The sequence below is a fragment of the Electrona antarctica genome (genome assembly GCF_951216825.1).
Source record: "Electrona antarctica genome assembly, chromosome: 5".
Classification (NCBI taxonomy): Eukaryota; Metazoa; Chordata; class Actinopteri; order Myctophiformes; family Myctophidae; genus Electrona; species Electrona antarctica.
This window is the reverse complement of record NC_136810.1, coordinates 6,021,683-6,028,144: the sequence shown is the minus strand read 5'-3', so window position 1 is coordinate 6,028,144 and position 6,462 is coordinate 6,021,683.

The following is a 6,462-nucleotide window of genomic DNA, read 5'->3' as shown; positions in this document are numbered from 1 at the left end:
AACTATTAACTGAGATGTAAACTTTACTGTTTACATGCCATCATTGGTATCCAGGTCAGGTTTAGTAAATTCAGAGGGTTTAAGTGGTTAACCGCTTATAGATTACACAGCACTATTGTACTATTAACATATATAAACTATATATACTATAGATTAGATTACACAGTGCCATGATTACATTAAGAACAGACTATAGATTACACAGTGCTAGGATTACATTAAGAACAGACTATAGATTACATTAAGAACAGACTATAGATGACACAGTGCCAGGATTACATTAAGAACAGACTATAGATTACATTAAGAACAGACTATAGATTACACAGTGCCAGGATTACATTAAGAACAGACTATAGACACTGTGCCAGGATTACATTAAGAACAGACTATAGATTACACAGTGCCAGGATTACATTAAGAACAGACTATAGACACTGTGCCAGGATTACATTAAGAACAGACTATATATTACACAGTGCCAGGATTACATTAAAGGAGCATTCCACTCATTTTCAACATTTTACTATGTCATTAATGTACCTTAGAGCTGTTGTGTGGAAATAATAAAAAGTCTCCCCGATTCTGTGTTTCCTAGAACTAGAGGTCTGAAAAAAATCATTAACATGGTGAAACGCATCTTGATGACATCATCAAGATGTGTTTCACCATGTTAATGATTTTTTTCATAATTACATTTCTAGGAAACACAGAATGGGGGGACTTTTTTATTATTTCCACACAACAGCTCTAAGGTGTATTAATGACATGGTAAAATGTTGAAAATGGGTGGTTTTCCCCTTTAAGAACAGACTATAGACACTGTGCCAGGATTACATTAAGAACAGACTATAGATTACACAGTGCTAGGATTACATTAAGAACAGACTATAGACACTGTGCCAGGATTACATTAAGAACAGACTATAGATTACACAGTGCTAGGATTACATTAAGAACAGACTATAGACACTGTGCCAGGATTACATTAAGAACAGACTATAGATTACACAGTGCTAGGATTACATTAAGAACAGACTATAGACACTGTGCCAGGATTACATTAAGAATTTGAAATTGAAATCTTGATAGAATTGAAATAGTTTTGGTTATGGGTATGGAAAAAAAATCCTATATTCAATCAATCACATGCTATGGTCACAAATTTGAAGGCCGATATTTATAGCATTAAAAATGACATCCCGACAACAAATTCATTGACAAGTAGTCAAAAAGTATTTATCCATTCAAGAAAATGTCACTATCAAGTTCCATTATTATAATGTATTAACCCATTCAAACCGGGAAAGCATCTGTATCATTGTAGATGTTAGTTATGTGGGGGTCCACGGTGGGGGTCCACGGCCATATCAATTTAGATGTTAGTTATGTGGGGGTCCATGTGGGGGTCCACGGCCATATCAATTTAGATGTTAGTTATGTGGGGGTCCATGTGGGGGTCCACGGCCATATCAATTTAGATGTTAGTTATGTGGGGGTCCATGTGGGGGTCCACGGCCATATCAATTTAGATGTTAGTTATGTGGGGGTCCATGTGGGGGTCCACGGCCATATCATTTTAGATGTTAGTTATGTGGGGGTCCACGGTGGGGGTCCACGGCCATATCAATTTAGATGTTAGTTATGTGGGGGTCCATGTGGGGGTCCACGGCCATATCAATTTAGATGTTAGTTATGTGGGGGTCCACGGTGGGGGTCCACGGCCATATCATTTTAGATGTTAGTTATGTGGGGGTCCACGGCCATATCATTTTAGATGTTAGTTATGTGGGGGTCCATGTGGGGGTCCACGGCCATATCATTTTAGATGTTAGTTATGTGGGGGTCCATGTGGGGGTCCACGGCCATATCATTTTAGATGTTAGTTATGTGGGGGTCCACGGTGGGGGTCCACGGCCATATCATTTTAGATGTTAGTTATGTGGGGGTCCATGTGGGGGTCCACGGCCATATCAATTTGGGGGTCCTTGGCAAGAAAAGGTTTGAGAGCTACTGGTTTAGAAGGCATTTGTAGAATCGGCCTCAGGTCATAACCCATTTTGGGCCGGAACCCCTTTTGGTGTTAGCATTATGTTATGCTTTAGCTATTGAAAAATAGCAGATCTACAAGTTCATAGCGCGCCACCGAGTGGCGCGCTACGAGCTTGTAGGTCTGCTATTTTTGAAAAATCAAAGAACGACTGACATAGAAACATAGCTTTTTCAGAAAACTGTCAGGATGTAGAAGACATTTTTAGAATCTGATCTCAGGTCTTAAAGAAGCAGTTCACCCCCAAGATGACTTCTTCTTCCTATCGATTGCTCACCCCATGGAGACCACATTCCTAAGCCAATAATTTGATTACCTGTTGTGTTTCCGTTAGGACAGTGGTTCCCAAACTTTTTCATGTCAAGGACCCCCACATTGACACTAATTAGCCTGCGTACCCCCATTTGAAAAGGTATGCCAGGGACCCCCATAACAGAAGATTTATACGGGTCTAGCAGTGATTTTCAACGATTTTCACCCCTAGTTTGATATGCATTAGGCTACGGACCCCCATTTAATGGGATTTCTATCTCTGAGACCCCAATTTATATTGTAAAATCAATGTTAATTTAACTCTGAGAGTGTACAAATGGAACCAAATGGACCCTAACGGGTCCATTTGTACACTCTCAGAGTTACAGACCCATAATGGTCCATTTGGTTCCAAATGATCATTTAGCTGGGTCCCCCCTGGAACTCCCTCAAGTACCCCTGGGGTGCTCTCTGTTAGGGAGAACCTGCAGCTGTAGGAGGACCGTGTCACTTAAAACCCATTTTGGGCGGGAACCCCTTTTGGTATTAGCATTATGTTATGCTTTAGCTATTGAAAAATAGCAGATCTACAAGCTCGTAGCGCGCCACCGAGTGGCGCGCTACGAGCTTGTAGGTCTGCCATTTTTGTAAAATCGAAGAACGACCGACATAGAAACATAGCTTTTTCAGAAAACTGTCAGGATGTAGAAGACATTTATAGAATCTGATCTCAGAAGCAGTTCACCCCCAAGATGACTTTTTCTTCCTATCGATTGCTCACCCCATGGAGACCACATTCCTAAGCCAATAATTTGATTACCTGTTGTGTTTCCGTTAGGAGACAAAGGAGACTGTTACTGATGCTCTCTGTTAGGGGGACCGTGTCACTTAACTTAGGGGCGACTGTGGCTCAAGAGGTAGAGCAGGTCGTCCAATGATCCATGGGTCGGCGGTTCGAATCCCGGCTCCTCCTGGCAACATGTCGAAGTGTCCTTGGGCAGACACTGAACCCCAAATTGCTCCCGATGTGCTGGTTGGTACCTTGCATGGCTTCCGCCGCAATCGGTGTATGAATGTGTGTGTGAATGGGTGAATGTAATGCACAATCTATGTAAAGCGCCTTGGATAAAGGCGCTATATAAATGCACCATTTACCATTTATCTTTAAACGCCCAATGCATTCTCAATGGCAATAGCACAAACTTTGGCATGCTACTAGTCCTACAATGTAGGACTTTCCCTGGACCTTCTAGCCGCTAGAAGGTCCAGGGAAAGGCCTACATACTCTCCAAGAGTTGGGAAAGAACATATCAAGAGAGTGGAGTACGTGGTAGGCCCTTGGATTGACCAGTGGATGCAATGTACCCCACTTTGAGGTGTCACGTCTTAGGCCTAGATTTAGGGTAGGATTGAACCAGTCGCACTGTAGCCATACAAAGGCCTAGGGTTCCCAGATTGTAAAATGTTGTTCCTCCATCTTGGGAGAGTATGTGGGCCTTTCACTGGACCTCCTAGCCATTAGATGACCACAGGCCCACCACTTAAAGACCACATGTTAGGGTGCCCAAATCTGAAGTTAGGTGGTCAAATGACCTGAAACTGAAGCAATTCAGTAAAGGTCAACGCTTCCTCATGGGGTCATTTTAGGGCCTAGGACCTCCAGTAAAGGGTAAAATACTCTTCTCGGTAGTGGGAACAACATATCCAATGATGAGGACCCCAGGCCCAAAGATGTCCCCCTGGCAACTGTTTCAACTTTGGGTCAGCCTACATGTAAAAGTGCCCAAAGTTGAAAGAAGGTTGTCAAATGAACAGAAACCGAAGCAATGGTGTAATTGTGCCCAAATCTGAAGTTAGGTGGTCAAATGAACTGAAACTGAAGCAATTCAGTAAAGGTCAACGCTTCCTCATGGGGTCATTTTAGGGCCTAGGACCTCCAGTAAAGGGTAAAATACTCTTCTTGGTTGTGGGAACAACATATTCAACGATGAGGACCCCATGCCCAAAGATATCCCCCTTGCAACTGTTTCAACTTTGGGTCAGCCTACATGTAAAAGTGCCCAAAGTTGAAGGGCAGAGCTTCAACTTCAGCTACCCAGTACCCAAGGTTGAAGCCCTTCAACTTTGGGCAGATCTACAAGCTCTTAGTTCGGCACAGAGTGCCACGCTACGAGCTTGTAGATCTGCTATTTTTCAGTGGGGTACATTTAATCACTGGTCCTGGGTCAATCCAAGGGCCTACCACTCCACTCTCTTGATATGTTGTTCCCCAACTCTTGGAGAGTATTTAGGCCTTTTACTGGAGGTCCCAGCCCCTAAAATGACCCCAGGAGGAAGTGTTGACCTTTACTGAATTGCTTCAGTTTGAGTTCATTTGAGCACCAAAATTCAGATTTGGGCACCGTAGCATGTGGTTTTTAAGGCGAGACATGGCATGTGAAATCATAATTTTTCAAATGAGATGTTGTGCTATTTTGCTTCCTAAACATGTTTTTCTTTCAAACTAATGCAAAATAAACATTTAAAATGTACATTTAGATATATTTAGGTATATTTTAGTAGTTTATTTTAGCCAATGACAGCTCGTTTTGCTGGGTGAAAATCCAACCTCTCTATTTTCATGATTGGTTGCTGGTACAAAGGAAATGACCATATTTGGATCAAACCACAGTCAGCTCGAGGTCCAGACCTTTCCTATGATATGGCATATGTTGTTGCCAAGTATTTGATGAGATATTTTGTCTCAAAATAGTGGCTTTGAATAAAAAGTTTTGGAATTTTACAATACAAAAGGCCGTTTTCTCAAAATGAGTTTTCCTCATACCTGGGACAAAGAATCTCCACTTCAGTTGCACTCACATACACCAAACTTTCCAGTCTTATTCATAACTATATTTTGCAGGAATTTACAGAAGGGTTTGTTGATATATCATTCATAGCCTGATTTACATCACATTTTATTCCTAAAAACATGGCGAAAATTGTTTTTTTATGCCTGTTGACACTATTTTCTGATTTGTGGAGTGATAATTAGAGATATCTAAAATCCCTAATTTCCTTTGTCTCTAATATGTCAAGAAAATGAAACAATCATTTTGAATCCGATCTTCAGAATTATCGTCCCAAAATGTATGAAAATTAGGGCATATAATGCCTAATTTGCATATTTAAACATTTTCAGAAAACTTGTAATACAAAAAGTCTTAGTCTTAATGTAAGTAATCAACTGGAGAAGTTTCATTGTGATAGCTATTAGTTAACCCTTTTACCCTATTCACCTGCCATGTCTCACCTTAAATAGGTAGCTGAGCACAGGACGAGGGGTCAATCACTTGAGTGTGGGGCATGGTCAGATACAGTACATACAGTATACCCCTCTTACTCTAACGCGTATTGCTTATATTCTTTCCTTCATTATGCGCCAGCTTATATAAGGCGATGTGACGTCATGCTATGACATCATGCTGTGACATCACGGCCAAGCTACACCAGGTTTTTGAGTGGTGTAAACCACTCCTACAACTGGCTTTGTTAGTTTGTCTGTCTGTCTGTTCGTACCAAAAAATGAGCATGGTTGCTATGGTCACCCAGTTCACACGGGTGTGATTTCATTACGTCAGACATTACGTCAGACCACAGCTGATCAGTCTATATAAGACCTTACACCACCCAGTTCACACGGGTGTGATTTTTTAAAATAGGACTGGACCTAAATTCAACGCACGCGTTTAGGGTAAACGCGCGCGTTTTGTGCGAGAAAAGCCTGGTGTAGCTTGGCCGTCAGTCATTTTGGAGGTGAACGATCCATTTAAGATATTGCTTTTTTGGCGTTTTTGGCCTTTATTGATAGGGTACAGTAATTAGACAGGAAAGGGGGAGAGAGATGGGGAGTGACACGCGGCAAAGGCCGTCGGGCTCGGGAGTCGAACCCGTGGCACACCGTCCGGCTGGTTTGACAGCCTAGGTCAGGGGTGGGCAACTTTGATGATGGCGAGGGCCACCATATTTCCACACTCACTCCAGAGGGCCACATTACTATATTACTGTCATATACAGTAGCAAAAATAGCTGATCTACAAGCTCAAAAGGCGTCGCACTGCGACACATTTTGAGCTTGTAGATCGGCTATTTTTGCTATATTTTAATTGAAACCATGAATT